This window comes from Cherax quadricarinatus, chromosome 34, assembly GCF_038502225.1.
Source record: "Cherax quadricarinatus isolate ZL_2023a chromosome 34, ASM3850222v1, whole genome shotgun sequence".
Classification (NCBI taxonomy): Eukaryota; Metazoa; Arthropoda; class Malacostraca; order Decapoda; family Parastacidae; genus Cherax; species Cherax quadricarinatus.
The window spans coordinates 7,460,722-7,483,888 of record NC_091325.1 but is presented as its reverse complement, the minus strand read 5'-3'; the positions used below and the strand labels follow the sequence as shown (position 1 = coordinate 7,483,888).

Here is a 23,167-nt window from a genome sequence, read left to right as displayed (position 1 = left end):
ACCTGTATCAGCAGTTACTGATCACCTCTAACCAGGAGACGGAAACTAATAGTGACGATCTTCATTAATATTAACCACAAATGCATTGTATGCGAAGAGGAGAGATTCACAAGAAAAATTATTACATTCATTTTAAAATTCTTTATTTTATATAATGTATAAGACACATCCACTTGAAGATAATTAACTAGAAAATATTCTAGATACATTTGATATGGCAGGCGGCTCAGTAGCTAGTGAGACGATTGTGTGTGTATGTGTGGTTTGTGTACAGACTGTTTCTATCCCGTGTAAGTGCTCAGGATTAATACATCGTGTGGTATATGTCTCTCAGTGTATTTATGATAATATAATCCCACTTCAGGGATTAAAGTATTCTTGATTGACGGTGACTAGGTGAGACGCGACTTAATGGCCCATGATCCAGGATGATGATCTCGGAATGCTATAGCGCCTCTCATCCCGCTGATCCTAATCTCACAGTAAGTTATTTCATCTCCTTAGTATAAAGTTTCAAGGGGTAATGGTACCTTGGTGCCAGTGCAAGGTTTTTGATGGAACGACTTGAATCAACTGTAATTGTCTCCCATTCTCTAGGCACTGATAATGACCCTTACGGGTTTAACACTTCCCCATTATTATTATTATTATTATTATTATTATTATTATTATTATTATTATTATTATTATTATTATTATTATTATTATTATTATTATTATTATTATTATTATTATATTAATGGTAATTATAATTACGATGCATTTATATAACAGTCGTGAAGTTCCCGAGAAAACTTTGCTACTCTTCCACGAGCACAAGACCTCCATGAAACAGGTTACTGTACACTCTTGTGGGTCTCGTGTAGTCGATAGTCTTTAAACCTTATTAACCAACCAGCACAAGATATATACGCCGAAAGATGTATATCTCTCAGCGTATATACGCTGAGTTTATTTTAATCTCTACTTCAAGGATTAAGGTATTCTTGTCTGGTGGAAAGAAAACTTGCAGCCTTAATGACCCTAGTGTAGTTGATTGGCTTGTTAATCTTGTTAACCCACCAACCAACCCTTATGGGTTTAGCGCTCACCATGGATGAAATATTAGCAAGACTTGCCGTATTTTCCGGCATATAAGGCGCACGACAGACGTATTTTAAGAATAAATCAGTAACCATATTAGAGTTAATTACCCCTCTTAGTTTACGTTAAAACGTAACCCGAAGCATGCCCTTGCCCTTGACCCTGACCTTGAGTATATAAGGCGCAGGCTCATTTTCCAATACTTTTTTATGGGGAAAAAATGCTCGCCTTGTATACCGAAAAATACGGTAAGTCTTGTCTTAGGTGTTTGTTAACCTGGTGAAGTATTACGTTGAGTTGACGACAGTCTTTCACTACCATATTCAGGGAGCAGCGCTAAACCCCTTAGTGGGTCATGCACCACCTGGAGAATGGAAGATAATCAGCTTGATCCAAATGAAGAAAAAAGCAGGTCCAATACCTTGGATTAAGAACCCTTCACATGCATTATGCCCCACTCTCTTCCCTCCTTGAAGTGTATATCAAGTGATATACACTTCAAGATTCCATATCTGATGGCTCCTTACTGGAATTCTTTACCATGTCCTAATAACTCTACTGAAATGTCCCAGCTCAGACTGACACATTTAAGACATTTATATAAGCCCTTTATATAAGCACTTTAAACACTTTATATAAGATTTTGTTCCCACTATGTAACTATCTTGTAGAAAAGGGCAGCAGCAAACTACCAATGTACAGTACCTAATTTTACTAAACAAAGGAAAATGTATCATGTAAACAGAGAAGCAGTGTACAGAACTGTCAAGGGAGATTCCTTGACGGTGGTGAGGGGCTCTTGATCTAGAGAATTGGATCTGTGCTCCGGTTATCTGAATTGAGCCTGTATACCGTCCACCCCTCACCCCCACATGCGCTGTATAATCCTACGGGTTTAGCGTTCCCCATGATTATAATATTACTGTCAATATTTTATAATTTTGTTCCTGTTTTAACGATAAAATAATTAGAAACGTTTACACTTTAAATATTGAAGATAGTGTATTGGGGTTATTAAAAATAACGAAACAGAAAACGTAACATTGACTGGATAATTTTATACATTAGGTTTTGGTGTTGATCGTAGGCAGCACCGATTGGTGCGTGTTGTGTGGGGTGCCTTTATTTTTTTTTTTATTTGGGAGTGAAAAACCGAGTATCATATCTTATGGCACGATATAGTTTTTCTGGGTGGGAAGGTAAGCCATTGAAAGACCTCGGTCTTATGACTAAATGCACCAAAAGCTGGTTATCACGTTAAGACTAGCGTTAGGAGAAATGTTCGTGGCTTGTATAAAAATGTACTGCAGAAGCTTTATAAAGCGGGACAACCTCTCTATCTGTAGAGCTTTAAGTCACTAACTTGATAAATCTTTATACAGGGCGAAACGTGTTACTAATAAAAGTTTCCTTTGCAGCATGTCTAATTCTAGAAAAATTTCTCTATTTCTTGTGGCAAAATATCGCCGGAAGTGATATCTGGTTTAAGGTTTGTGTCTGGAAACTGAGACCACAACAGAGTTTTTCCTCCTGTAAAAGTAATTATGATAAAACAATTTTGTTGCTGGAATTTGTGTAAATCTTCCAAATCACAGAACGGGCGGGACTCGAACCATCGGCAGGCAAGTCCTAAAACAACCAGGTAATTTGTTTGCATTCGAATTATTACGATTTCGTGAGTCTTGCATAACCAACTCTTGAGCAAAAAGGTACAATATCGTGACTGGAATAAACAAATAACCCGCACATAGGAGAGAGAAGTTTACGACGACGTTTCGATCCGACTTGGACCATTTACGAAGTCTTGTTCCCCTGGCTGTTGGTGCATTTGCATTATGTTGTCACGGTGGTACGAGTTTCTGGCGTTTATTAAATTGTGTTCTGTGGCTTTGTAGTATCATAATCTGAGTAAATAGAGAAAGATTTTTGACTACGTTAAAGTCGAGAAAGCCAGTTCCTGATGCCTGAATAGTTACTCACACTCATGCTTCAGTATGCACCTTGCCTTGTACTACAACTGGACGCCTACAACACAGTGTGAGTGTTGCAACATGCATCACGCACATGCTGATAATGCGCTTCGAAAGACTCCTCAATTAGTGTCATTGATTGTGATGAACTCATCCATGAGTCAGTGTTCACGTATCATGAATAACTTTAGAAGAATGTAAACTTGATAGGAAGTACCTGCTCATGAGAAATGCACACAAAATTTCAGTTAATGTTTTCTTCGTGGTGGCCCGTACGCCAGAGGAAACCCTCTGCCCCATGACCAAAAGCTCCATTGAGCGTGTCATCATAATAACACCCACGTCAAGACAGATTTTCTCAAATAAAACACTCCCAGTATCTGCTGTCTTTTCTTCTAATAGTCCGGCGGGCTCGGCCGGTCGCCATCAAGTGACTGGAGGAAAGAGTTCTTTGAGATTAACAGACTGGAACTTTTTTTTCTTTTTTTTTTTTGCTAATTTCTAACACAGAAAAAAGCAAAACCGGCTGGAACTGGTCTTCAGCCAAGGTCCATCCATCTACAACACTCGACTAATCGGAATTATTCTTCGGTCATGACGCCGGAATCTCCTACGAGACAAGTGGTTTACAACACCGTTCTTTACAAAATCACCACAGTGTTTTCATTAAGGGATTTTATTTTCCGAATTACTGTCACTCTCGGTACCTCTTTCGCTTGTTCCATCCTGGTGCTGGACTCTATTTCTAACAGTAGATGGTTAGCAAATACCGAGAAGTTATTGATGATGAAGACGCACAAGCAGAAATTGGTAACTATTTCGTCTGCATAGCAGGCTTTTTCAAGCCTGACAGATTTCTCAGACTTGATAAACCCTGCTGTGTAGGCGAAACATAAGAGTTTCCAGTTGTTGGTGCGTCTTTATCAGTCCTGATTATTTCCAATTTCCCAGGTATCGTTTAATTCTTAGCGCTTTACTGATTCTCCATAATTATAAAAATAACACTGCTGGTCCTTGCTACGTTAGTCTGTTGGTTTCCTGTAACTTTAGTCCGTTTAACTGTTACTGTAGTCGATTGGTCCCTACTGCGTTAGTCCGTTCATCCATGTTACGTTATTCTGTTGGTTCTTACTGCATTAGCCTATTGATTCTTGATGCGTTAGCCTGGTGGTTTTTGCTGCATTAGCCTGTTGGTTATTGCTACGGTGGCCAGTTGCGCTGTTAAGGATGCATCAGACCTCGGTCACAGTCTTGTGACCTCGGTCGAAAATCAAATTTCGTACTCTGCCGAATGGGGTACACATTTTACTCGTGTATACTGCTTCACAAGCTGACGTCCTGTCTAATATGCGAGAGGTTGGTAAAAAACTTCATCACGGTTCGTCAAACCCAACTCGGTTCGCTCTGCAGGACTGTCGTCTTTTCCCACACTTTCTCGACATTCTTCTGAAGAATGTGCAAAAGATATACACTGAAAACTTGAAACCTCCAAAGCTTGCACATCTTTAGAGATTCGTTCGTTCCACACACGGTCGACAGTAATTTTCGATCGAAGTCGTGAAGGTCACGTTTGACTGATAGGAAACCGTATCTTAACTTCTCAATAGTAAAACTGAATGATTATAACTATGACCATAATTTTTAAAGGGGTGGACCGGTAAGCAAATGGAAGGCCTCTGTCAGATGACGAAAAGCTCCAATGGAGGGTCATTATCTGACTAAGACCCGCGCCAGGAGACACTTGTCCTATTTGCTGACGAATCTTACCTAACCTAATCCTCTATAGTGTCGTAACTGCTAGCACCTTGGACATTCAGTAAGGTACTGTAATTCAAACTTGAAGAGTTTCTATCTGCAGCGACACCGAATGATCCATACGGGTTAAGAGTTGCCATATAACGAACCAAAAGCATAAATCCTAAGAATGGTTGTTCTGTGGATTATCTCTCATATTTTGATCATTGCCTCTTATACATTCCAGATCGTCCCCTCAAAGGAGCTTCCTTGACGCTGATGAGTGGCTCTTGATCTAGGGAATTGTATCTGTACTCCGGTTCCCTGAACTGAGCCTGAATACCTTCCATCCCCCCACATGCACTGCATAATCTTATGGGTTTAGCGCTTCCCTGTGATTATAATAATAACATTCCAGATCGTGAAAACCGTTTTGTGTGAGGGCATGTCGTGTTACTAGCTCCTAACCCGTATTAAACAAGATGTGCTGCAGTCTCGTATACAGTATTCGAGTCATCACTTTTACAGGAACTGCAGTGACCTTCAGTTGTGGGGGCAAATATATTATTTGTGTTGTGTGCTCGTTACTTGTATTTGTTAATTTTACCCTATTTTTTTTATTTCGTGTGTAGATTGAATTTTCTGACTGCGAGCTATGAGTGACCTTTACGGTCAGAGTGCTTCATCAATGTCACAATTAATTACCTATACATGGTACTTCATTAGGAGACTTCCCCTTCCTTGAACCATGTCCCAGATTCGTCATGGACCTCCTACTAACCCCTTCCACAGCAGTATATCCGAATAATCATCATTATAATTCATATCTGTCTGTGATCACGTACTATTTACTCTGAATGTTAATTTAACCCGTTACCTCTGTTTACCACTAAAATTTGTACCCTAAATCTACGAGAAGTGGCAACACCACCTTCCTTGAACCTAATTGAGAACCAAAGTACCGGCGTCCCCAGAAAGACATTTGCTGCCCATAATATTTATGACTCAATCTCGTGATATGATGTTTGATCACATAATTTAACTGGCGCTCCTGTATTTATCTTTCAAAGACGTACTCTCGGAGATGGGGTAATTTATCCATGTTGTAGCAACTCTTTGCACTCGTAAATCATCTTCCACCATACGCGAAAGTGTGTGTGTATATATATATATATATATATATATATATATATATATATATATATATATATATATATATATATATATATATATATATATATATATATATAATGTATATATGTCGTGCCGAATAGGTAAATCTGGTCAATTATGAAGAACACGTTTAAAATTAAATCCTTTCTAAAATTTTCTCATATACGTTTAAAGATTTTTTTTCATTTATGTTAATGTAAGAATTAATAATTTTGTACCAAAAAACAACCTTAGAATATTTACCTAACCTTATTATAACTAGCGCAATTAAATTTAGCCTAATCCAATTAAATATATTTTATATAAGTTTACAATAATTTAATAATAAACACAATGAAATGTATTTTTTTCGTTAGATTCAGAATAATTTTTTGCAAAATTACTGCATACACAAATTTTCGCTTGCCCTATTCGGCAAGAAGTGCTATTTAATCCAAAATCGAAAGTTTTACTTATATATATATATATATATATATATATATATATATATATATATATATATATATATATATATATATATATATATATTATATATTAACGTATAACTGAGCCGATATATGAATGTTTCCCCACAGGGATGATGTGAGATATGAGTTTTTTTTTTTTTTTTTTTTTTTTTTTTTTTTTTTTTGCTGTTTGCGTTTGTCTACGAGAAGGTCAAGTTCGTTACACTGTTGATATTTTCATGATATTTTCTGTTCCTTCGACCCTCACCGTCGTGTCTCCTACAATATTTGTTGTTAGCTCTGATGTTCACTACAATAGAATTTATGTTCGTACTTTAGTCACTGTGTAGCCACTACAGGATTAGCGCTTCTCCATGATTATTACAATATTGTTTATACTTTATCAGAGCAAGAGCTGAGGTGCAGTAAGTGTTGTATAACTTACCCGAAATGTTACGCAGCTATGGACTTTGCTTTAATACTATATTCATCAAAACTGAAATGATTTTAAAAATAACGAAAGTGCATCGCATGTATTACAAATTAATAATTTGTATCAATATTATACTTCTTTCTCCTTGTCTTTTAGAGACCTGTAAACGCTGACTTCTTAATTACTAGAACCACTATTGCTATTAAGTGATTTTTACAGTAGTCATTTTCTGCTACTCATGCTGACCTACTGGAGTCTTTTCTCATACATTTTCCTTAACATCTCCTAAAAACTGGAGAAATTGGTATTTCATCACATCGCAAAGGTAACAAATTGTGTAAGGAGAACTGGAGATAGTTGATTTTGATATTGTATCCACGACACCAGGTGTCAAGAACTCTTGTATTAATGGGTTGAGCAACAGCCGGGGCTGACTACAGAGGTCTTTTGAACACACCTCTGTTTTCCATGTACTCTTTACACAGTTTAAAAATCGGAACTTCGACCCACGGAAGACCTGACTTCTCTTCATTCACCTATTACGGAGAGTACTTTGATGCTAGTGAGCAGCTTTTGATAAGAGGAATTACTTATCCTTTTCCTCGCCTCGAATCCTATTATCTCCCATTTTCCAGGCGCTGTATGACGCCAGAGTTTTATAGTCCAACTCGTTCAGCTATTTATCTCCATGATTTTCTCGACTGTCATTGCGTTAGACTTTGATTGGACAGTCTTTGACAGTCTTCACAACGTCAATTATTGCTCCATCGTCGTCACCTTTCTTGTGGCCGTCCGCGTCTCCAACTCGTTGCATCTCTGCTCACGGTGACAATTCAAGCATGTAGACGAGAGGCTTTTTACGTACCATTCTTTCTTCTCAGCTCTCTTGACACTCCCACCATTGACGAGTCGTTAATTTTTCTTGTTACTTCCCTCCTCTTGGCTGCCACTGTTGCCATTCCACAGATCTCTGGGACGCATTTTCACATGTGTGCCTCTTCAATCGCTTCTGTTCTGATGGCAATTTAAATCTTTAGTGAAAGATTGCAATAGTTTTAACTTATTTTTTGAAACTAGGAACACGCGAGTACGATTTCAACCACTCTGAGTCCTTACTGGGTTCATTAGTAAATTACTAGAACATAGTAAATAAAACTCGTGTGGTGCTTGGAGATCCGTAATTTTGTCCGCTATCGGTTGTTAGAAGGCCGTTTTATCCCCTGTTGTGCATCTGCTGAAGATTCCACGGGATCATCGCCCTCCCCTGCTGCGCGGTTCAAGACCAGGCCTCCTGGCTGATGTTTACCTGGAGAGAGTTCCGGGGGTCAACGCCCCCGCGGCCCGGTCTGTGACCAGGCCTCCTGGTGGATCAGAGCCTGATCAACCAGGCTGTTACTGCTGGCTGCACGCAAACCAACGTACGAGCCACAGCCCGGCTGGTCTGGAACCGACTTTAGGTGCTTGTCCAGTGCCAGCTTGAAGACTGCCAGGGGTCTGTTGGTAATCCCCCTTATGTATGCTGGGAGGCAGTTGAACAGTCTCGTGCCCCTGACACTTATTGTATGGTCTCTTAACGTACTAGTGACACCCCTGCTTTTCATTGGGGGGATGTTGCATCGTCTGCCAAGTCTTTTGCTTTCGTAGTGAGTGATTGTCGTGTGCAAGTTCGGTACTAATCCCTCTAGGATTTTCCAGATGTATATAATCATGTATCTCTCCCGCCTGCGTTCCAGGGAATACAGGTTTAGGAACCTCAAGCGCTCCCAGTAATTGAGGTGTTTTATCTCCGTTATTCGCGCCGTGAAGGTTCTCTGTACATTTTCTAGGTCAGCAATTTCACCTGCCTTGAAAGGTGTTGTTAGTGTGCAGCAATATTCCAGCCTAGATAGAACAAGTGACCTGAAGAGTGTCATCATGGGCTTGGCCTCTCTAGTTTTGAAGGTTCTCATTATCCATCCTGTCATTTTTCTAGCAGATGCGATTGATACAATGTTATGGTTCTTGAAGGTGAGATCCTCCGACATGATCACTCCCAGGTCTTTGACGTTGGTGTTTCGCTCTATTTTGTGGCCAGAATTTGTTTTGTACTCTAATGAAGATTTAATTTCCTCGTGTTTACCATATCTGTCAGTTAGGCGCAAAACACGAATATTGCCTATGCATAGTCATTTTACAATAGCCTCCTTTCTTTTAATAGCAAACCTCAGGTGGATGACTGACTCCCTGTAACATGCTATTGACATTACACCGTCGCTACATGTCCCGTGGAGTATCCAAAATATGCACTGCGACTTGCACGTGACGCCCTGTTATTTTACATTCCCATTTATTCTGCATTACCTCTTTAGTCATCATGGTTTTCACACAAGGACTTGGCAACATAAAATTCTTAGAATTTATATAGACTACCGAATGTTCTGGAAACATCTCATCACCTGTCTACAAAAAACTATTACAATGAAATTGCCTGTTATTTTTTCCTTCAGAGTTGGTAGTCACTTTACATTCATTCGTTTTGACTTAACTGCGAAGATCAGTTATATTCTTTTACCATCTCAACTTCAAATATTTTTTTTTCTTTTAGATGCAGCCCCTTTTGCCTTGTATACGATACTACTAATTAATTAATTAATTCTTAATGGATCGCCGAGATACTCACTGCTGTTATGATATTAGTGTTCATTACCTATAGTAGTCTACGACCATCAGGATTTTTACGTACGTTAATTTGACGCCGCACATTTTAATTATAGAATTTAACCATTGTTTTTGCATCCTTATAGCGTCATAACCTGACCTTTCTTAAATGCTCATTTCTCAGGCTTGGACTAGGGCTCTCGTTTTCATTTCCTATCTCGTATAATTCTTTGCAGTGTACACTAACAGCTCCACGTCCTTCTGCCACGGTAGGATACGCTGCTGTATTATCTTCTTGTATTTTTCAAGGGTCACTACAGTAATTGGCTTGTATTTTCAAAGGAAAATTTTATTCCTTGCTGTCGTCAACCATATTTCTACCATCACTTTTTCATCAGTTCGTTTACTCACGAAGTCTAAAAATGTGTTGCAAGCAATCCACACAGATTCCTCAGATTCCTTGCTCTTTGCATTCAGCTATAACCTTGTCGCGTAAATAGTAAATACCAGAAAGCCCTCTGCTGGGTCCTAAACTATTCTGGTGTTCAAGACAAGGAACGTCAGACTTTCCCCGTACGTTCATTTGTTTGAAATCTCCCAGTCGCACGCGAATTTCCTTTTGCTGGCAAGGTAAATAGAATTAATAGACAATAAGCTCCGATTTGTATATTTTTAAATATGATAATAATAATAATACATTAACATTTTTAATCACGCGCAACTTTGGCTTTTTAGTATATTAATGGTTTACAATTCAGTCGAATACAGGCGTTTCAGCAATAGCACTTTTAGTCTTCGCTTTCTAGTTTCATCAACATCATTACTGAATGTGGGAAGCTGCTTACTCGCGATCACGCTTTAATCATCCCAGACTTTTCTATTACCATCGCATATTAATGCTCTCTACGTCAGTAAGAATAGTCGGCTCTGACTTGTAATCCATTTTTTTTTTTCATAAATTGCCCCGTGTATTAGAGAGCTTCCTGGTTTCTGTAACATTCAGTAACATTAGTTCGTACTGTGTTTACCCTAACCTCGTCTACCTGCCATGGATTATACATAAAAAAAATCCTCACATCGGAGAAAGAAACTTATGACGACGTATCGGTCCAACCTGGACCATTAACTAGTTACGTTGCATTATTTCAGATACTATATGTGACTTCCCTGGTCACAGACCGGGCCACGGGGGCGTTGATCCCGGAAACCCTCTCCTGAATGCCTCCCAATCCCCTTGTGTTATGTGACCCATGTGAGTTTGAGCTATTACCTCTTGATTATGAGAAGTTATATATTCTGTATAACCAGAGATGATCTGCACTGAATTTGAATGTTCTTTTTTCTAGCTTCTAGTCTCTTATTGTCCTCTACCTCTACGGGCTTTGACGATATGTGGATTCGGTGCATTTTTATGAAAATCTTCTAATAGCTGAAAATACTGGAGAAGGTTGGGAACCTCTGGGCTAGACTAACAGGCATACTGGAGAACTTGTATTTTTTTTTTTTTTTTTGTAATTTGAGAGTATATTTTGATATTACACAAATAACCCGCACATGGTCCCAGTCGGACCGAAACGTCGTGGTAGGCTCCTGTCTTCATGTGCGGGTTATTTGTGTATCGTTCCAGTCACGGTATTGTGCCTTTTTTTGTTATTTTGATATTAATTTTGCATTAATATATTATAATAGCGCTGTGTGACCCTTGGGGGTTTAGCACTTAGTTTTGAATGTTGTAGTAATAATATAATTGTGAAAATTTTGCACTGTGTTAACTTTGTATTATTCATATTTAATATTTTAAATGTATACAGTTTTCATATTTTTAACATTTTTATTGCTTTAGCGCTTCTTTTTAATTATAATTATACTCTAACATTTTTATATAAGCTTATAGTGCTAGTCCTGATTTTTTATTTTTTTTTTTGCGTTACAGAAGAAACCTTTTAAGTAAATGTCTCTTCCTCGTCCTTACCCAATACTTCATTTTTTTTTTGTTTATAAGAACATAAGAACATAAGAATGTAGGAACACTGCAGAAGGCCTACTGGCCCATACGAGGCAGGTCCTTATCAAAACGATCTCTACCTAAAGCCACCCAAGAAATAACTCCCGTACCCAATGACACCAATCAAACCCAGCCCCTCCCACTCATATATTTGTCCAGTCTCTTCTTAAAGCTACACAAGGTCCTAGCTTTTCCATACCCTTTCCATATTCTGCAGCTGATGAATCTTGAATCCTCTGCAAGGACTGTCAGGAAGCTTTGACAGTTCCTCACATGCTAGGAGGACGTCCTCTCTATTGGAAAGTACGTTGGAATTTACCTTCGACATCTTCAATACCCTGACACACTCGCTGTAGTTAATTTTACCTCTCCGCTAACCCATAACTCCACTAACCCCAACTCTTGCAGCTTATTCCACCACTGCGCTGTTTGAACCATGTATATTTAGCATTTTGGGGGGAATATAAATAAAAAAATACTAATGATTTCCAACAGATTTGAGTTAGTTCGATCAAAGCCTGGTTGACCTGCCAGCCTCCAGCGAGATTCACTTTGTATTGTGTGTCCCTTTCCACGACTTTTCTACAAAACATTTCAACCCTTGCAGATGGGTATCATGATGCCAGTAAAGAGCTCTTGGTCAAAGTTACTGAAGTTATCATCGCTTTACTCAAACCCGAGGACCTCCCGTTCGCATGAAACTTGGGCAGAAGCTGTCAAAATGTTATATCAATGACACTAGAGTATGATTGAATTTCTTTAATTGTTTAGAGGTTCGCTTTGTCCATGAATTTCTGACTTTCCTTCCATTTTTTCCATGAGCTGTATCACCTCCCCATGAGGTGGACAAGTAATGGTACGATGTTCCGACACAATGGAAACGAGACAAAAATTCATTGTATGAAATCAGTTATCGTCGACGTGTTTCCTGCGATTCAACTTTTAGGAATGTATTTTAGCTGTCATAATTTAATGGGGCTTTTCATTGCTGCTAGTTAGTTTAACTTGGTTTGATGGTATTTATTTGTGTGAGTGTTCGTTGCTTTTTTTTTTTATTGTGTTGTATATATATACATTTTTATGGCTGTGAGCGTCGAGAGACAAACGAAACCCAAGTTCTCCGTAAATGTTCTGTTACTGAGTAAAATGGGTACCTGGGTGTTAGTCGACTGATGTGGGTCGCATCCTGGGACACTGACCTAAGGAGGCCTGGTCACAGACCGGGCCGCGGGGGCGTTGACCCCCGGAACTCTCTCCAGGTAAACTCCAGGTACTACTACATCGCTTATTCTGTGCTGAATCATGTATATTGACTTGATAAATCCTCACTATGGGTTAAGCACTCTCACCAAGATCATAAAACTGTCGATCTCTCACCCTTTTATAAAACTTCTTTCCCAGCCTCCAGAGATATTTCCTTGGCTCTGAAGGCTGACAGTTGTGTAGCTGATTTTCTCAAGCACACTTCACTTCATTTAACTTGTTGGTTGGTAGCACTTCTCCATAAATACAATAAATGACTCGTTGAAACTTCATTTTTCTGTAATAAATGATTGTGAGTGATGCACTGCATATATGGTCCTCCGTACATACTGTTGAATATTTGGCTCGTGATACCCGATTTTTTCCGCTCGTAAAATGCGGGAAGATTAACTGCATAGTGGAAGTAAATACACTTTTTTTTAATACTATGGCGGAGAGAATACGTCGGCCATGTTGGTCAAGATGGTAGCCAGCCAGGCGGGCGCCACCCCTGCCACCAACACTACGTAAGATACCAACAACACTACGACACCCCCTCCGCCACTACCTACACTGTGACATCCCCCCCACCACCACCACCATTACGACACCCAACCACCCCGAACTCTACGACATCCCGCCACCAATAACACAACGCCTCCACCACTACCAACATACCGCCTCTATCACCAGTACAACGCGTGCTTTCGTTGTATTGGTGATACTGGTTGTACCAATTTGCGGTTGCAGAGGTCGAGGTTTAGCTCCTGGCTCTGCCTCTCAAACTGTTACTGGGACTCCGCTCACCTAGCTTCATGAACTCTTTCTTAGTTGAAGCTATGTATAAACCCTGTCTCTCTAATTTCGCTGTCCGGGTCATTCCACTTCCTAACCACTCTGAGGCTGAAGAAAAACTTCCTGACATCCCTTTGATTCAAAGAACCTATCCTGGTCCACACTATCAATTTTTCTTCAGTATTTTTTCTGTCGACATACTCCATTGCTGCTGCTGCTGCTGCTGCTGCTGCTGCTGCTGCTACTACTACTACTACTACTACTACTACTACTACTACTACTACTACTACTACTACTACTACTACTGCCTCGCGTCTCTTCCCTTTCTGTCTACCACGACTCCCCCTACTTACTAGTACCATTACTACTACTACTACTTCCACTTCCAACATTACTTCCACCACTATTTCTCCACTTCCTGTCATCTTCCCCTCTCTGTCCCGTCCCGGTCCGCCTCTCCTATATATACTGGCTCCCTCATCTTCGTGTGTTAGTGTGACTTGTAACTGGTCCAAGTCAGACCGAAACGTCATCATAAGCTTCTTTCTCCTATGTGCTGGCTATTTATGTAAAGTGAAATCTTAAAAAGCCAGTATGAAGCAACATTTAGAAAACCTTATCATTACTCCTGACTGCCCTACCTGACATAAACACTGACACCATAGAATTCGAGAGACATAGAAAACATTCCCATACATGCAGCACCTGGACCGGATTCTTAGATTTTTTATTTATAAATTATAGCTCACAATATACTACCAGCACGGGCGCTCGGTAGTCATTGGAAAAAGATCCTAGACAGGTGAAATCTCTGATGCCTTAAAGTGTAAACACAGCTCCTCTGAATAAAGGATGCAGTAGAGTGCTTGCAAAAAATCTGCAGACAAGTTGCCCTTGTCATAGGGCTGCCCCCGCCATAGGGTTGTAAACGGTGCGTCACTTTTACAGACTCCGACACTCCTTCGGGAGCCACTGCAGGGTCAACAGGTCAGGTAGGTTTGCCAGGTCCCATCCTGACAATCCTGTCTGAACCTGCAGACCAGTAGCACAAACATCACACATCATCAGTCTTTGAAAGGGTAATGAGGCTTTAAATTAGAACAGGAAAATTATGCTTGTCACAACGGCTTAACCGTTATGGCATGATTACCGAGATTTTTTTTTCTTTACGCAGATCAGTTTTACAGACTAAGAGCAGTTATCCTACTTCAGTTCATTTCGGAGCCCAGCTCTAAGGTGTACCAACCCCTGGGATCCGACCCACAGTAGTCTAATACCCAGGTACCTACTTACTGCCAGGTGAACAGGGGCAGCAGGTGTAAGGAAACAATGCTCAGCGTTTCCATGCGTGCCGGGGATCGAACCACTGACACTCGGTATGTGAGCTGAGTGCGCTACCAACCAAGTTTTGGAATAAAAACAAATTGTAGATGAGGTTTACATGGATTTCGCGAAGGTTATTAGCAAAATCAAGCCTTAGCAAAGTAAAATGTTCAGTTCCTAAAGGCACGCTCTTGGCGCCTTCACTATTTCTCCTCCTCACAGCATGGGTAAAAACACTAACCACAGTTTCCTATCCTCATTTGCGGACGAGACTAAAATAAGCATGAAAGTCACCTAAGTAGAAGACAAGAAATAATTTCCAGAGGACAAAAACGAGGACTTCCAATGGACAGTGGAAAATAACATGAAGTTCAATGGTAACAAATTCATACTGCTCAGATATGGAGAAAATGAAGAGGAGCAGAGTATAAAACACAAAGAGGAACACCTAATAGAATATTTAGGCATTTTCTACCCATGTAACGCTATGCCGAACTACGACAGCCAAAAGTTGTTTGACTCCACTTTCCAATTTTTGCTGCGTCACATCCGTGGGTTTGAGAGCTCAGAGCCAGTTTATCATTCGTTAATGATTTTGGTTACTAGTTGACCCTCGGGGCTCTGTTGCGCTGTTATTTATATATTTGAGACTTTAAGCCCATGCGAGTCACTCAGAACCAAGGAGCGATGGAAGCTTGGTCCTACGTCCGCTCCTCTCGCAGCCAAAATCAAAATGCATAAAATCATAGTTCTATCGCACTCCTTGTGTGAAGATAGTGCACTTCCATTGTGTGAAGATAATATACCTCCTTGTTTAGATATCGTACCCCTTTGTTTAAAGATATAGTACCCCCCTGTATGAAGAGGTCCTACCCCTTTGCGTGAAGGTATCGCGCACACCTTGTGTGAAGGTGTCACTCCCCATTGAGTGATGACACATGGCACCCTCTTAACGTGAAGACCCCTACTTGTGCATCAAGACCACTGTCTTCACCAGGACGTACGTAATGTTGCACCTGTTTCAATGTCTTGATGTCTAACAGGTGAGGGGGGCTGTCAGGTTTAAGCGTGAGTATTGGACATTCATCGATCTTTGTGTGCCCATGTGAAGCTCTGAAGCCACCCACACAACCACCACGACCCCCACCACCCACACAACCCCCAACCACCACAACCCCACCACCACCGCAACCCCACCACCACCGCCCCCTCCTACTTCTTGCCTTCATCCTACCACCACTATCGCCACATCGGCCCTTCCCAACACCAGCAGAACATATGTGCATTTATGTAATATGCATAAATAAAATATCAAGTGCTCGGATATTTGGCTCGAATGGCCCACTGAATCATACTGTACTACTCACCTAGGACCCGCTAACTGATTGCCTGGAATTTCTGGAATTTATCTGCAGATAGTACCTTGTTCATACTCGTATAAAAGATAAAAAATATTTCCCCATATTCTGATCTGACTCGTGCATGCCAACAGGATGCTGAAGTCACTACCACACAAAATCTCCTGTGTATTCCCATTTGAACCCTTCCTGGGACATCGCTTTCACCTTCCATCCATCCCAGCTTTATACATTATTAGCGTACCCCAATTTGTGCTAACTTACCAAACTATCCGAACTACTAACCATTTTCCTCCTCTCTGAAAAATACCTTTCATTCCAGCACACAATCTACTAACTTTCTTATTTTCTGCAAAACTTTCACACAACGCAATGTTCTCAAGCACATCCTCACTCCCTTACACCTATACAAACATGTGTCCACCATTATGATCTGGTGAATTCTTTTTGTAGCGTCAATTTACACTGTCATTCCAGAGACTCCACATTATCTGTCACTCACTTTTCCCATATCTTTCCTGTTACTCGCCTCATCATTCACTGACTCGTCTGTCGACACACACACTTTCGAATAACTAATTAAGTTTATTCAGGTATACACAAATACAGTTACATAGATTATCATACACAGCAGCATATGTGTAGAGAACCTTGGATAACCCCAAAAAGTCAGACAGAGTGACTTATTTCCATTGGGGTCCCTCCAAATTCCTTCCAATCTGAAATTTAATCTTCCTTTTCTTTCATGTGTTCACTTTTAATTTGTCTTTAATACAGATTTCAAAACCATCAATCAGCTTTAATTCCTCGTTTTAGTTTCGGAAAATTACTTTGAAGTATGATGCTGTATTTCTCGCTGACTTGCACTCAGGAAATATTGAGAGTAGAGTGACCTATAGACATACCGTATCGAAATACGAGATAAATTCAGTAATGTTCTTTCCCAGTTATTTGATTTTAAGATTTTTTGTAGTTATAAAACAAACAAACAAGGATAATCCGCGACTCCAAAGCCTGTCTACAAAATAAAGGCCAGGAACATCATCATGGACATTAAAATGACCTAAATAGCATTCATAACAAAGTCTTTCGAATCTCATTAGTCCGGATACGTTTTAACATACGAATCGGATATCAGTGATAAAACTAGATCTACTCGTAACAAGATGTGGTTAGAATTGGGCCTCGTAGCGCAGTGGTACAGTGTTCGACCTGCTACGTGCCAGGACCACGGTTCGAGCCACCGTCCATTTTTTTGTATACATATATGTTGTGCTTAATAAACCGAATCGTCCAATTTGGCCTATTTAGCAATGATTCACTTTGTCGAATAAGTCGAATGAAAATTTGTTTGTCATAAATCAGCGGAACTCGATCAGTGCAGAACGGAAAAAAATATTTATCATAGATTTAATGAAATATTAAATATATTTATGATGACCAATGATATATATATACAGCAGAATTTAGCTTGTTATAATAATTTTAGGTAAGTTTTCTAAGGTTCTTTCAGTACAAAATTATTAATTTTTACTTTAACATTATATATATATATATATATATATATATATATATATATATATATATATATATATATATATATATATATATATATATATATATAATGTATATATATATATTCATTTATCTTTAAATGTATAAGAGAAAATTTTAGAATGGACTTAATTTTAAACAAGTCCTTTCTATAATTTTATCTTATACGTTTTAAGATATGTTTTTCATTTATCTTTATGTAAAAATTAATAATTTGTACCATAAGAACCTTAGAAAACTTATCTAACCTTATTAAAACAAGCGCAATTTAATTTAGCCTAATCCAACTATATATATATTTTAGATAAGTATACAATAATTTAATAAACAAACACAATAAAATATATATTTTTTTCGTTAGGTTCAGAATAAATTTTGCGAAATTATTGCATACACAAAAATTCGCTTCCCTTGTTCGGCAAGAAGAGCGTTGCTATTTAAGCCAAAACGCAAGTTTTACCTATTCAGCAATACATTATATATATGTACTCCCTTAATTGTGGTTGCAAGGGTCGAGACTCAGCTCCTGGCCCCGCCTCTTCACTGATCGCTGCTAGGTCCTCTCTCTGCTTCCTGAGCTTTGTCATACCTCGTCTTAAAGCTATGTATGGTACCTGCCTCCACTACATTGTTTGCTATGCTATTCCACTTCCTGACGACTCTGTGACTGAAGAAATACTTCCTAACATCCCTGTGCACTCACCTAGTTGAGGTTGCAGGGGTCGAGTCCTAGCTTGTGTGTGTGTGTGTGTGTGTGTGTGTGTGTGTGTGTGTGTGTGTGTGTGTGTGTGTGTGTGTGTGTGTGTGTGTGTGTGTGTGTGTGTGTGTGTGTGTAATTATTAATTATTTGATGATTGTATTAAACGTAGATTAGTTTTACTGATCATTAGATGAAAGTTAAGTGAAAAACCCCTTGCTTGGTATTATGCAGCTTCCTCTGTTATTTCTTAAGAAAAATGGAAGCATGAAATTTCTGTACAAAGCAGACAGATAAGCAGTTTCTCCCCAGTCACCTTCATCACACTGCAGGATCTTCCATGTGACACTTTAACCTCTTTCTTACAGCGACCTTCTAGGAATTTTCAGAAGCACTGCAGATCGGGACAGCAGACTGGGACAACAGAACCATTGTTATAGTGGGCACCAATGCCACTGAAGATACTAACAGGATTACCGCAGACACAAACAACAGAAGTCCTACAGACACGAACTTAGGATTACTGCAGCCACTAGCAAAAGAAGTATTGCATACACGAGCAATAATAGCACTGCAGCCACTTACAAGAACACTGCAGACAGCGACGGCAAGAGCACCACAAACACAAACAAGAGGAGCATTTCAAACAGACACGAAAATACAGACACACACCCGATACAAACAACAGTACCACCGCAGACACGGAAAACAGAACTGCACAATCAGAGAGCCAGTAGTCACCCAGGCGCCGGCAGCTGCACTACTGATCCCAGACGCTAGATGTCAGCACCGACCCGACCGCTGGCGCTGGTATTTTGGCGCCAGCTGACGTCACACATTTTTTTCGGGGGCCTGGACACTAATGTCTCCCAGGATACTGAAGACTGCTTCTGACGTCACAATCTCGCTAGTTTTATGGCTTTCCCGACGCGTGTTTTGTGCACACGATTTACCAAAACAATTTATCGTCCATTTAAATTCGTAAGTCACATAACTTGATGCACTTCAGTCGCTGCCCGAGCCATGAAAGGTACCCCTTGTACGTCAATGCATGCTAAAGAAATAGTGCAGACTGCGGTATAAGTTTCTAATGCGGTTAAACATTAGCTTTGAACAAGTGAAGCTAATCATATAAGGTAGCCACAAGTTATCACATGGATACTAATACCCTGATTTCTTCAATAAACATGGCAGATTAGGACATACACAGCCCCAAACTAAATCAAACTTTCTACAAAGAAACTCCAGTTTGAATCCAAGCTGAAGAGGCATTCTCTTGTTTTCTCAGAGAGAGAGAGAGAGAGAGAGAGAGAGAGAGAGAGAGAGAGAGAGAGAAAGAAAGAGAGAAAAAGAAAGAGAGAAAGAGAGAGAGAGAGAGAGAGAGAGAGAGAGAGAGAGAGAGAGAGAGAGAGCGACATTGTGTTCCACTACAGGTCCATCCGTGCCCTAACTCATGCCCTCTTCCTGCCTATATATAGCCGTCCTGCTCCACCTCTGTTAGTGTGACTTTGTCAATGGTCCAAGTCGGACCGAAACGTCGTCGTAAGCTTCTCTTTTATGTGCGGGTTATTTGTGTACCCTAACATGAGCTTCAACTCCTTCCTCAACTCGTATAAAATTGGCAAATAAACTTAAGGCGCCTGGTACCAATACAAGCGTTGCTTTCAGGAAACCACACCAGAGCTCAAAATTTGAAACTGATTACAAAATGCATCAGTAATTAAATATTGAAGTCGCTCAGAAGAGGCAGTTAGTTTAATATGTTTATTATGCACCCCCATACCCATCCTGTGGGCGGTAGTCACCACATACCCATCCTGTGGGCGGTAGTCAAAAGATTACAGAAGTACATAATGGGTCCAGGAACTGGACCCTAAGTTCTGATAGATGAACAAGTTGCAAAGGTAATGAACTCCAGGTAGATTTGGTCACAATCATTACCAAGTTACAAGGGTAATGAATCATCTACACTTCTATACATGATTACAAACATGAACAAATTACAAGATAATGAGCAATTCACACGTCCACACCCGGCCACAACTGTAATGAGTTATTAGTGCAGATATTAAATGGGACAATTCTCACGATTCTCACATTTGCACCATAGTTGGGATTGTAGCCAGCAACAGCTTTGAGAGCATTTAGCCTAGCTTTACATTTCTTGTTTAGTTGTGGTATAGTGGATTTGTTAAAGGGTACATCTACACCAAGATATCTGTAAGTTTTAACACACACACACACACACACACACACACACACACACACACACACACACACACACACACACACACACACACACACACACACACACAAAAGAGGCAAAGTTATTTACCGTGATTTAACGAGAATAATTTTAAAACATATTTTTACGCGTGAAATGACCAAGTCCTACACACTTGAATTTCACTCTCCGGCGTAGGAGAATTAGGAGGCACCTTTTTTTAACATTTGAAGCTACACAGCTGAGAGTTTTAAAGGTTTCTGTGGCATCATTCCAGGATATAAAGATACTCAAGTATTGCAAATGTCTTATTAATCATTGGTTAGGACGGTCTTAAGTTGAAATTGTGGGTAGTCTTGAGAACACGTTGGACTGATATTTCGTATATGTTTGGATTTGAGGAGCAGCAGCTTAAATATGGGCTTCTAGGGTTGCTTCAGTGATCCTCCATATTCATGTTCTTTTGCGGTACAGATATATAAACTTAAAATAGCCTAACTGAAGGTCATGTATAAATATCTTTGTTTAAATTACATTATATAAGAGAAGGTCAACGTAAACCATTCTCTATTGAACCTTAATTTTGTGTTAGCACTTAGCCTTCCTTTGGCAGCTTTAGTGTAAAGGCTTGTATCTGGCAACTATTAGTCTATTGATTGTTCTCTCTCTCTCTCTCTCTCTCTCTCTCTCTCTCTCTCTCTCTCTCTCTCTCTCTCTCTCTCTCTCTCTCTCTCTCTCTCTCTCTCTCTCTCTCTCTCTCTCTCTCTCTCTCTCTCTTAGGTAAATGGATCAGTGCCGCAGTCACTGCCAAAACATTATATATTATCGTCTCGTCGTATTGGCTTGCATCCCGAAAAGTCTTCAATTAACCAATGATTTATATTCACATCAGACACTGCCTCAGTGTATTTAATACTAGAGATGGTATCCCAGTGGATCCGGAGGCCGACGCAGTGTAACACTGGACTTCATAAACCATACCCCGGCTAACGCGACGGGCTGGAGTTTTGAGACTCTCTGACCGCGGGTTCAATCCCGGCCGGGGTATGGTTTGTTTGCAATCGTGTCATTACGATTTCGTGAGTCACTGGACTTCATATGCTCCAGCAGGTAGCGAAACGTATAAGAAATTTAACGAAAAGTAGCACCAGGAGAAACGTCGGCAGAACAAAACGTACATTGACGTTACCTACAAAACCAAGCACAATCGCCAAGAATAGCGCCAACAATAGTGGTAATTCAATTGTCGCTGCAGTGAACTGAGAAAGCTCCTGGTTGGTGAAAGATCCTTATAATGAAGATACCCTGGTGTTGCACATGTTTTGTTCATCAACTTATTGAATAACAAAAGTGTAATGAACACTTTGTAAATGCTCAGTAATAACCAACATGGAGATAGAAACACAGGAGGTTGATTGATCTGTATATTTCGACCCTATTCTGGGATCCTCTTCAGCAGATACACAAGTGAAAAAACAACATGATATTGTCGATATTATACACCATTATTATAACAGCAACAGCACCAAAAATAACGGTAGCAACAATAACAGCAGGAGAGTTTAGTGCTTAGTTATGATTACAATAATAGCAGCAGGAGCGGAGCCCACAGTAACACTGGCAACAAACAGTAATGTCAAAAATAACAGCTATTATAACAAGGCTGTAGAAATAACTAGAATGATTACAGCTGGTGGTATGCTTCCTCAGTGCTGTAACTGCGTTTTAAATTATCCACCAAGAAAGACTTTTGGCTTGTTACTAGCCAAGACTGACCAAGCAGCCTGTGAGTAATGTCACTGTTTATATTCAGGACTTATTATTGCAAACTTTCAGCCATTATCACTATCACCCTCATCACTGGACCATATTGTGTTCCACATGCGAGTGGTAACTCTGTACCACCTTGCGTTCCAACCTTTACCTGTGATTTACACTGGATGTCCGTCCTGTTACACCTGCAGTTCCATGTGATATCTTTTAAATTTGTGCAACTTGATTTATGGAAACGTTAGTAGTTTTCCCCTCCTTCTCCTCATCTTCCCTTTTCTTCAATTCCTTAAAAACCAAATGCGACATTGAAGGCCATATTGTTTTATGGGAAGCACAAGTTGGCAGCAGTGTTCTTGAGTGTCCTAGGAAAAGAATTTTTCCTGGGGTTGGAGAAAGGAGGTATCAGGGAGGGGAAGATAGTTTGCAGGCAGGGATGAGAAAAGTGGACAAGACAGTAAAGGATAATGAGTAACAAGAGGGATTGTGAGAGAAGTGAACACCAGTTTACAAAACCCGAAGACAAGCAGAAGCGTCCTGATAGTACCATGCTATCCTGGAAAGCTAGTAATCTGACAGCACTGGGGCTACATTTCTGGTACTACATTGAGCTGAAGCTCAGTGAGGTAGTGTGAGTTTCAGGGAGACCCAGAAGACCCCAAAAATACTGGGCGCTTTGTTCCGCCGGGATTGCAAACCCTTGGATAATAGAAAGTGTACACT

General features: G+C 39.9%; 1 long non-coding RNA gene across 1 annotated transcript in view; it reads left to right on the top strand.

The window, feature by feature from the left end:
* Nucleotides 1-209: 209 nt before the first annotated feature.
* Nucleotides 210-23,167, top strand: part of LOC138853587 (uncharacterized) — a 59,902-nt gene continuing 36,944 nt past the window's right edge. Inside the window, exon 1 of the long non-coding RNA XR_011392760.1 lies at nt 210-482. This is a non-coding gene — a long non-coding RNA (uncharacterized lncRNA). The remainder of the gene's footprint in view (nt 483-23,167) is intronic.